We start from the raw sequence: 10,667 nt of genomic DNA, 5'->3' as shown, positions 1-10,667 counted from the left end.
GTCATGGTTTCTGTCGTGGTACAGCCTGAAAACTACAGCCTGATCTTTAAAGTTTTGGTGACAGTGGTGTTGTTGGGGGTGTACGCTCTCTCAATGTTTTCTAGTTTTATCTCTCCATCTATCTGTTTACCTGTCTTTCTCTTTGTTCCATCCATCCACTCGCTTAACCATCCATCCATCAGTACATTTAATTATCTATCAGTCAGTCATTTTCAGTCAATCAATCAGTCAGTCACTGTATTTCTCTCTCAATCTGTCTGTCTAATCAGTCATTATCTGTCTGTCTGTGTGTGTCTATCTATATCTGTATCTATGCACTTCTCTTCTAGTTTCCACCTGTCCCCCATCAATCCATCTATCAGTCTAGCTGACAGTCCATCAGCCTATTTTATCTGTCTTCTAGATTTTACCTTTTTTTTTTTTTTTTTGCCCATCCATCCATCCATTCATCCACTACTTCCATCTGCTTCGGTTATCCATTCATCCTTTTTCAACTCATATCTATGTTTTCGTCATCCATTTATATCTGAATGTACAGTATATGTCTGTAATTTGATTTGGGTGTCTATCTGTTTAAGTCTAATCTACCCATCCATCCATCCATACATCCATACATACATCCGTCGATCGGGCCACTCATCCATTCATTCATCCATCCAATCATCCATAGAGCGAGCCATATATTCATTCATTCATCCAGGCATCCATCCTTCCAATCATCCATCCAGTCATCCATCCATCCATTCATTCATCCATCCAATCATCCATCGATCGAGCCAACCATTCAGTCATCCATCCTTCTACCCATCCATCCATTCATCCCTCCCACCCTTCCTGCCTCCCTCTCTCGATCCATCCATCCATCCATCATCCATCCATCCATCAGTCGAGCATCCTGTCTCATCCATCCATCCATCCATCCATCCACCCGTCCATCCATCCATCGAGCCATCCATTCAGCCATCCATCAGTCCTATTTTCTCTCCATCCATCCATGCATCTGTCCATCCATCTATCCTATCTCTCCGTCGATCGATCCATCCATCCATCCGTCATACAGCTCCCTGAGTTTATGATTCTGCTTAAAGACCATGATGGCAAAACTTTTCAGCTTTCCATTTTTGTAACGTCCTATCTTTCCTTCATTCTTCCTCCCGTCTATGCCGTTTTTTATTTACTGCTTCATCTGTCTGTTTATCTGTCTGCCCGTCTGCCTTTTCTACCTGTTCTTTTTTCTGTACTTGCTTTCTTTCTCCTTTCATTCCTTCTTTCCCTTCCTTCCGTCCTTCCCCTCCTTCCTTCCATCCTTCCCCTCCTTCCATCCTTCTCATCCTTCCTTCCTTCCTCATCATTCCTTCCGCCTTTTCTCTGTAGTTTTTATTCGTTCAGGGAAACACATCTTTCTTGTTTTTTCATTGTTTTCTTCGTTCTTTCCTTTCCTCTGGTATTTATTTCCTTCCTTCCTTCCTTTCCTGTTTTTCTTTCCTTCTTTTCTTTCTTGCTTTCCTTTCCTTTGTTCCTTCGTCTTCTTGCTTTTCCTCTTCTTCATTAATCTTCATTTTTTTCCGATTACCCAAGTTTTGCATGTGTTCTTTCCTTAACTATATTTACCTGTCTCTCCTTCCTTCCATCCATCCTCTCAGCCTTCTTTCTTTCCTTCTTTTCCACCATTCATCCAGGTTTCTTCCATCTCCCCATCCATCCTTCCATCCAACCCTCCATCCACCCATCCATATCTCTATCTGCCCATACTGTACATCTGTTCTTCTGTCCATCAGGTAATGCTTCCTCCCTCGTTATCTGTCTGTTTATCTACCTATTTATCAATGTATATATCTGTATCAGTAAATCGATGGATGCCTCTGTCTACCTCCTCCACCTCCACCGTCCTCTTTCACTTCCTCCCTCGTCATTCCATCCATCTGTCTGCCTTAGTCACTCACTCTCTGTCTGCTTTATCTGTATCTGTCTATATCCACCCATCCATCCATCAATCCATCCATTAATCCATCCACCTATCAGTATATGTCTGTCTGTCTCTCTCTCTGTCTATCAGTCTGTGTCTGCTTGTCTGTCTGTTTACCTATATCTTTCTATCCATCTATCTCTCTATATCTTTCTCACACCTTCACCTTCCTCCCTTCCTCCCTCCCCTAGCCATGCTATCTATCTGTCTTAGTCAGTCTGTTTATGTCTATCTGTCTATCTGTCCATCTATCTGTCCCCTGTACCTTAACCTTCATCCTTCCCTCCCTCTCCCAGCCATGCCTCTATCTTTCAGTCTATTTGTCCATCTACCTATCTCTCTATCTCTCTCTCTATCTGTGTGTTTATTCAAATCTATCTGTATCTATCTGTCTATCTGCCAAATAAATTCTATCCTTTCACCTGTCTGTCTGTATCTCTCCGTCTATCTATCTACCGTATCTATCTATCTGTCCATTTACCGTATCTGTCTGTCTATCCGTCTTTCTATCTATTACCACCACACCTTCACTTTGTAATCCCTCCTTGTTTACAACCCTTTCATACTTACCATCCTTCACTATCCCTTAGCAAATCCTCTGTCCTCCTTAGCGAGCTTTTTCTATTCCTTAGGAAGTTGTCTGCAGCCCTGTCCAGCCCTTAGCCAGTCCGTGGCACGTATTCTCGCCTGTACAGGAGGCTCCCTAGCACCTCTTCCTTAGAGATTTATTTTTAGATATGACTGATTAATTCCCTCTCGCACAATATCTATGCAGAGAATGGCGATATTAGAATGTTTTATGTAACACGCAGGACAGTGATGTGTAATACGCAAAATAAACAGCTTAGGAAAATGTGTTAGGGAGCTTCCTTAACCGACGAGAAAACACTCATATCGGCCTGGGGAGGGGGGGGGGACAGGGAAGAGTGTAAGGATTTGAATTTCTTTAACACTTTACTGATCTACCATAACACCCGCCGACATGTCGTAAAAACACCCCCGCTAATACCAGTACTCCAGTCCTGTATGAGACAGCCCTAGCATGTATTCAGTATGGACGGTGGGTGTTAGCGTGAAGTGGTGACATGTGGAGGTGTATAGTACGTAAGAGGACTGCTGGACCTCAGGGAACGGAATTTAAGCCTATGCCCAGAAGCAAACGTTTACAAAAAATGACCCATAGTAAATCTCTGGACCCCTTCGGCCTTAAATCTTTTCCTCTCTCTCTCTCTCTCTCTCTCTCAAGTTTAGCCTTTATACCTCCTAAATCCTCCCTTACGGCCCTGTCCAGCACACACACACACACACACACACACACACACACACACACACACACACACACACACACACACACACACACACACACACACACACACACACACACACACACACACACACACACACACACACACACACACACACACACACACCAATATCATGTTTCAGTTCAGTATATGTCCCTTAAGAGCAAACCCATTTCTCATCTCCCCCTCCACCACCACCACCACCATCACCCCTCCCCCACTCCTCCGTACCTCTCACCGACTCATAACAACCCCCCCTCTTACCCAAACCCCCAATAACTCTCTAACAACCCCATCAAAACCCCAGCAGCTTTCTTTCTTAGCCCCCCAAACCCCCTCCCATCCCTCCCTAACCATCTCCAGTCCTCCCCATCCATCTCCAGTCCCCTCCACATCCCTCCATCCTTCCCTAACCTTCCAAAATTCTTCCGTAATCCTGCTCTGCAATCCTTAACCTTCCTCAGCCCTGCCAGCCCTTCCTAGTCCTCTCAAGATGTAAACAACCCTTATTTTTTTTGTGCTGTTTATTCCTCATTACCTCTGGCCACACCCTCTTCAAGTCCTCTTACATTCCTGCTTAGCCCTCTGTATCCTCGACTAGGCCTGCTTTCATTTGGCCTTAGTAAATCATCCCTCAGCCCTTCTCAGTCCACAATAGCCCTTTAGTAGACCCTTTCTTCCCTTTCCTAAGCCTTAGCAAGTCCTCCCAACACATCTTACATTCACCTCCATCTTCACAGTCCTCGCTAACCATCCCAAGACCCAAGCAGGCCTTACCAAGTCCTTTCAAGACCTCACCAGCCCTCTTTACACCTGTCTCAGCCCTTCTCAATCCAACTAAACCCATATAAGACCCCACCAGCCCTCTTATATCTGCCCCAGCCCAATCAGACTCTTTCAAGACCCCACCAGCCCCCATCAGCCCACACCAGCTCTACCCAGCCCACCTCCAGCCCTCACCAGCCCTCTCAAGACCCCAAAAGACCGTACCATGCCACTGGGCCAGGCCGGGTCGTGTGTCAGACTGAGAGTAAGGCATCACCGCACAAACGACATGGAAAGAGAGAGAAAGAGAGAGTTGCTTGTAATATGGTATAAAAATACAGAAGAAAAACTACGTAAAAAGCATAAAACAAGAGGTAAAGACACTGATTAACAGAAGAAACAAGAGAGAAATGAAAACGAGTGAGAAAATGATAGTTACGAAGAGGAATGTGGAAGGGAGGAAATGAGGAAGGAAGAGGAAAGCGTGATAATGTGAAGGCATGCGTGAAGATTATGCAGAGAGAGAGAGAGAGAGAGAGAGGGAGAGAGAGAGAGAGAGAGAGGATATACAGATAGATTCATACATAAGTAGGTAAAGTGAGTTAATAATTGTGTAGCAGTTTTCTTTTTGATGTAGAGATAGGAATATTTGTATAATTATTCCACATCCTTCTTTGTACGTCATTTTTTATTACGTACGAGATATACAAATACTTTGGTGTGTGCGCTGATGTATTATATTGTTTTTGTTATAGTTTTGTTATTGTTATTTATTATAGAGGTATGTTATTCAATTTATTACTGAGAATTTGTTATACTTTATAGAGTTTTTACTGTTTTACTTGTTATATTTTTTACATGTGATTTTTTTATGTAGTATAAAAGGTTACTGAATAGTGTGTGTGTGTGTGTGTGTGTGTGTGTGTGTGTGTGTGTGTGATGAGGTAGAGGCAGTTTATGTAGGATAATTAATAATTAATTTTTACGTCTGTTAATGAAAATAATGAAATGTGTTTAACTGGGTCTCATATCCTTATGTCTGTCCAATATTACGAGTATACCCATCTGTCCATCTGTCTACCTTTGTTAAAGATAATATACATTTGTCTGTTTAACTGTAGCTATATATCCATGTACTCTTTTAAATATAGTTTATAAAGTTGAGTTCATATATTATTTATTTCTTATACTGAAAATCTTTGGTATAATCCTGGACTCACAACGTCAAAGTAAACACTGCAATTCCTTCTAGTCACGAATTGTTGCTTGTGAGATAATGTCAATAAATAAGGCCAGTTGCTGATATGCTCTTGGTGGAAGTGACACTCGTGGTTGTCTTGTGTCTGTGGGGAAGCTTAGGTCATGTGCCACTGGAAATGGATCCGTCAATTACACAAGCACTACCACTAAGCTAAATTTGCCCTGCCTTGACCCTCACATGCCTTGTTGGTGCTGGAAGGTGGGATAATTCAGCATAATTGTACTCGTGGAATCGCTTGTCTTCACCTAATTGCTATACTCTTTTTATTCTAACTTGGCCTAAAATTGCCGTCTTGCCATCGTAAGTGTCGGGATGTAAGAATGGGTTAGCACTAGAATACGATGCTAGTCACAAAGAAGTGCTGTGGAAAGTATGTAGAACTCAGTATTATTTTTTCATTGCTAAGTGAAGTAAGTTGAAAAAAGGAAAAAAAAAAATCTTGATCAAGTTAAGGTGAAAGAACTATAGGCTGGTCCAGAGGCCTAACCCAACTGGTTAATTTAACGACTGACACTGTGCTGTTTGGGTCCATGCCACAGCTGGAGGTCAGGTGACACACACGACTGACACTGTGCTGTTTGGGTCCATGGCACAGCTGGAGGTCAGGTGACACACACGACTGACACTGTGCTGTTTGGGTCCATGTCACAGCTGGAGGTCAGGTGACACACACACGACTGACACTGTGCTGTTTGGGTCCATGTCACAGCTGGAGGTCAGGTGACACACACACGACTGACACTGTGCTGTTTGGGTCCATGTCACAGCTGGAGGTCAGGTGACACACACACGACTGACACTGTGCTGTTTGGGTCCATGTCACAGCTGGAGGTCAGGTGACACACACACGACTGACACTGTGCTGTTTGGGTCCATGTCACAGCTGGAGGTCAGGTGACACACACACGACTGACACTGTGCTGTTTGGGTCCATGTCACAGCTGGAGGTCAGGTGACACACACACGACTGACACTGTGCTGTTTGGGTCCATGGCACAGCTGGAGGTCAGGTGACACACACACGACTGACACTGTGCTGTTTGGGTCCATGTCACAGCTGGAGGTCAGGTGACACACACACACGATTGCTGCATCTGTCACACAACTAAGGACAGCAACACAAGCATCACGTGAGACTTCAGCGATATATTTGGTGTTCAGTATGAGGTGTTGGATTGCATGTTGCCTGGCTGCACATGTGGCCACACCCCACACTGACTGACACACGTAATGAGCAAGAGTCTGGCTGGCAGTTGTGACAGTCAGGCTGGTGACTGCCTTTGTAATGGATTTCTGTTATTCCCACTCTGTTAGTCATATACAGGCCATGTTACTGCACTCAGTGGGCAGCAGCAGCAAAATAGGACGAATTTTACGGGGGGAAAAAAAAGTACTTCACCTACCGATACGTTTTTACTGACTCAGTATACTGTATGTGCGTTTTTGTATGTAAGTAAAGGATGTTTTTTGTGTCATCACGTGGCTAACAGTACATAGTGACTCAACCCATTGCCCAAACAAAATATGGTGATGTTACACTCTGTTGCATGTGGTGAGTAGGAGGAGGAGGACTATTTGATCTCAGCCAACGGACTGTTCCATACATTGTAAAGTAAATAAAAAATAATTATATTTAGATATATGCCGGTGTATAAAACCTTCTTGTTTCTTCCTTCAGGTACGAGACTGATCCTCGCCTGTGTCTGGTGAGTGTTGATATGCAGTTTTTTGTTTTATCGTTTTTTCCTGTTTTGTTACATGTTTTGGATGTATAATTTTATAGTTTACTATATTATTATTGTTTATCATTATAGGTTGGTGGGGTCGCTCACCATCCATTCACTCAATGTATTGGTACCTTTAAGTGACTGCACCTTGAGTGGCTAGCCAAACTGTTTCCTGTAACCCAGACAGCCATTCACTACGTTGGGTGGTAACCATATAACCATAATGATGTCTAGTGGTCTAGTGGGTTAAGGCGCTTTAGCCGGATGGGGCCCGGAATGGTTTCCATGTGATAGACAGTTGGTTATCGTCATCATCATCATCATTTTCATCATCATCACTCACTGTTCGTTTTTCCCTTTCTTCTTATGTTGCCATTTTTACCATTGCTATTTCCTCCTCCTCCTCCTCCTCAGTCTTGGTCATACAAGAAGCAAAAGTTAGGTAGGAATGGCCCCAGTGTGACTGAAGGCCTGGCTGAGGAGGAGGAGGAACAAAAAATATGAAGGAGGAAGAAGAGGAAGGCGACGACGATGAGAAAGAAGAAGAGGAGAACAATAATGATGATGATGATGATGATGATGATTGATGATGATGATGGTGATGATGATGATGATGATGAGGAGGAGGAGGAGGAGGAGGTGGTGGCGGAGGAGGAGATGAAGAAGAAGTTGGAGGAATTAAAAAAAATGAACGAGAAAAAAGAGGAAGATAAAGACGATGAAAAGGAGGAGGAGGAGGAGCAGGAAAATGTTTAAAAGAATAAGGAGGAGGATGACGGGAAATAAACAGAAAGAATAGGGGAAGAAATACTACTAGAATGAATGAAGGAGAAGAGGACGAAGACCAGGACTAAACAAGAGGAAGAGGAGGAAGGGAACTGAAGAAGGTATAAAGAAGAAAAGGGACAAGGAAGAAGTAGAAGGAAGGAGAGGAGGATGGCAAAGGAATATGTAGTGAAGGAGGAGGAGGAGGAGGAAGATAAAAGGAATATGATGAAGAGTAGGAAGGATGCTGGATATTGGAAGGAAGCCAGAGAGAGAGGGGGGGGGGGAGGAAGGAGAATGTGTATGTGTGTGTGTACTGGCAGGCAATCAGGTTAAGGGTAAGAATTCGGCTGTGTAATATATGGGGCCCGAACGAGGTGAGTTTGTCGTTAACAGGAGTCCTAGATTACCCCCTCCCTCTCTCTCTCTCTCTCTCTCTCTCTCTCTTTCGTTCAAAATTTATTCTCCACCTCCTGTAACACACTGTAACACCAAACCAACACCTTAATACCCCGTCTCCTGTAACACACTGTAATACCAAGCCAACACCCTAATACCCCACCTCCTGTAACACACTGTAACACCAAGCCAACACCCTAATACCCCACCTCCTGTAACATACTGTAACACCAAGCCAACACCCTAACACCCCACCACCAGTAACACAATGTAACACCAAGCCAACACCCTAACACCCCACCACCAGTAACACAATGTAACACCAAGCCAACACCCTAACACCCCACCACCAGTAACACAATGTAACACCAAGCCAACACCCTAACACCCCACCACCAGTAACACAATGTAACACCAAGCCAACACCCTAACACCCCACCACCAGTAACACAATGTAACACCAAGCCAACACCCTAACACCCCACCACCAGTAACACAATGTAACACCAAGCCAACACCCATCTCCTTCCCTCTCCTCCTTCTATCGGATTTCCACTGACAACTGAATAATATATTAGGTGGACAAATAACCCCTACATTTGCATCAGGGTTGGAATTTTGATCGTGTGTGTTTGTGTGTGTGTGTGTGTGTGTGTGTGTGTGTGTGTGTGTGTGTGAGGGGGGACTGAATAGGGCTGCATGAGAGGATTTAGGAGGGATGTAGGCTAAACGTACAGAGAGAAAGTTAGAGAGAGAGAGAGAGAGAGAGATTCCAGTGTTCAAATTTTGCAAGTTGATTACTCTTTAAAACACAGAGGTTAATGTTCTTTTTACTCTAACTTGGCACAGATTTTCGTCCTTTTGCAGCTTACTCCAAGTAGCTCAGTGACAAAAAAAGACAGTACTGCGACCCTACATCCTTTGTACGTCACTTATTCGTGACTTGTACCGTATTCTAGCGTTAATTTATTGTTACAATCCTGCATTCAAGATGGAGAGATGGCAATTTTAGGCCAGGTTAGAGTGAAGAGATAAAGAAGGCTGGTTTTTCTTTTTTTCGAGGGCATAAAATCATCACGACCATCATATCTATTATTATAAAATAACAGAAGCTGGAGGAGTGAAGAGATGAATATGATGATGATGATGATGATGAGGAGGAGGAGGAGGAGAAGATGAAACATGAGGATAAAGAAAAAGATGAAGGAGGAGAGGAGGAGGAGGAGGATGAGGAGGAAGAATAAACATAAGGATAAAAAAAAATGGAGGGCGAGGAGGAGGAGGAAGAAGAAGAAATTAAGGGAAGAGGTATTCAGGGAGAAGTGTTAGGTGTGCCACGGGTATTGCACACCAAGTAAAGTTGGAGGAGGAAGAGAGTAAGGGAGGAAGTATACAAGGGGGAGGAAGAGAGTAAGGGAGCAAGTATACAAGGGGGAGGAAGAGAGTAAGGAAGGAGGTATACAAGGAGGAGGAAGATAGGAAGGGAGGAGGTATACAAGGAGGAGGAAGAGAGTAAGGAAGGAGGTATACAAGGAGGAGGAAGAGAGTAAGGAAGGAGGTATACAAGGAGGAGGAAGAGAGTAAGGAAGGAGGTATACAAGGAGGAGGAAGATAGTAAGGGAGGAGGTATACAAGGAGGAGGAAGAGAGTAAGGAAGGAGGTATACAAGGAGGAGGAAGAGAGTAAGGGAGGAGGTATACAAGGAGGAGGAAGAGAGTAAGGAAGGAGGTATACAAGGAGGAGGAAGATAGTAAGGAAGGAGGTATACAAGGAGGAGGAAGAGAGTAAGGAAGGAGGTATACAAGGAGGAGGAAGAGAGTAAGGAAGGAGGTATACAAGGAGGAGGAAGAGAGTAAGGAAGGAGGTATACAAGGAGGAGGAAGAGAGTAAGGGAGGAGGTATACAAGGAGGAGTAGCAGGTGTGCCGCGGGTGTTGTACACCAAGTAAAGTTGTAGGAGGAGGAGGAAGAGAGTAAGGGAGGAGGTATACAAGGGGGAGTATCAGGTGGGCCGCAGGTATTGCACACCAAGTCAAAAGCCTGGATTTATATTGCTTAGGCTTAATATAGCATGGCCGTAAATACCGCTCTTCTGCAAACTCACCTGCCAGACACGTGTGTGCTGCGGGACGGCTCAGTCTGCTGGTGTGGGCGTGGGTGAGGCATTTGGAGTAGACTAAATCCAGGGTAGATACTGATAGACCAGGCGAGCCGTCCCCCCAGCACACGAGACTAGCTCGGCGGAGTGTCAGTGCAGGGTTATATATGGACCAGCCTGTATTTTGTTGTTACGTGGCACTACTTGTAATACCCCTAACACCCCAGTAACACATTGTAACACCGCTAACACCCCAGTAACACATTGTAACACCCCTAACACCCCAGTAACACATTGTAACACCCCTAACACCCCAGTAACACATTGTAACACCGCTAACACCCCAGTAACACATTGTAACACCCCTAACACCCCAGTAACAC

The sequence above is a fragment of the Coenobita brevimanus genome, chromosome 68 (assembly GCF_032717465.1).
Source record: "Coenobita brevimanus isolate Jiangsu-jjx chromosome 68, ASM3271746v2, whole genome shotgun sequence".
In the NCBI taxonomy this organism is placed as follows: domain Eukaryota; kingdom Metazoa; phylum Arthropoda; class Malacostraca; order Decapoda; family Coenobitidae; genus Coenobita; species Coenobita brevimanus.
This window is presented reverse-complemented; position numbering follows the sequence as displayed.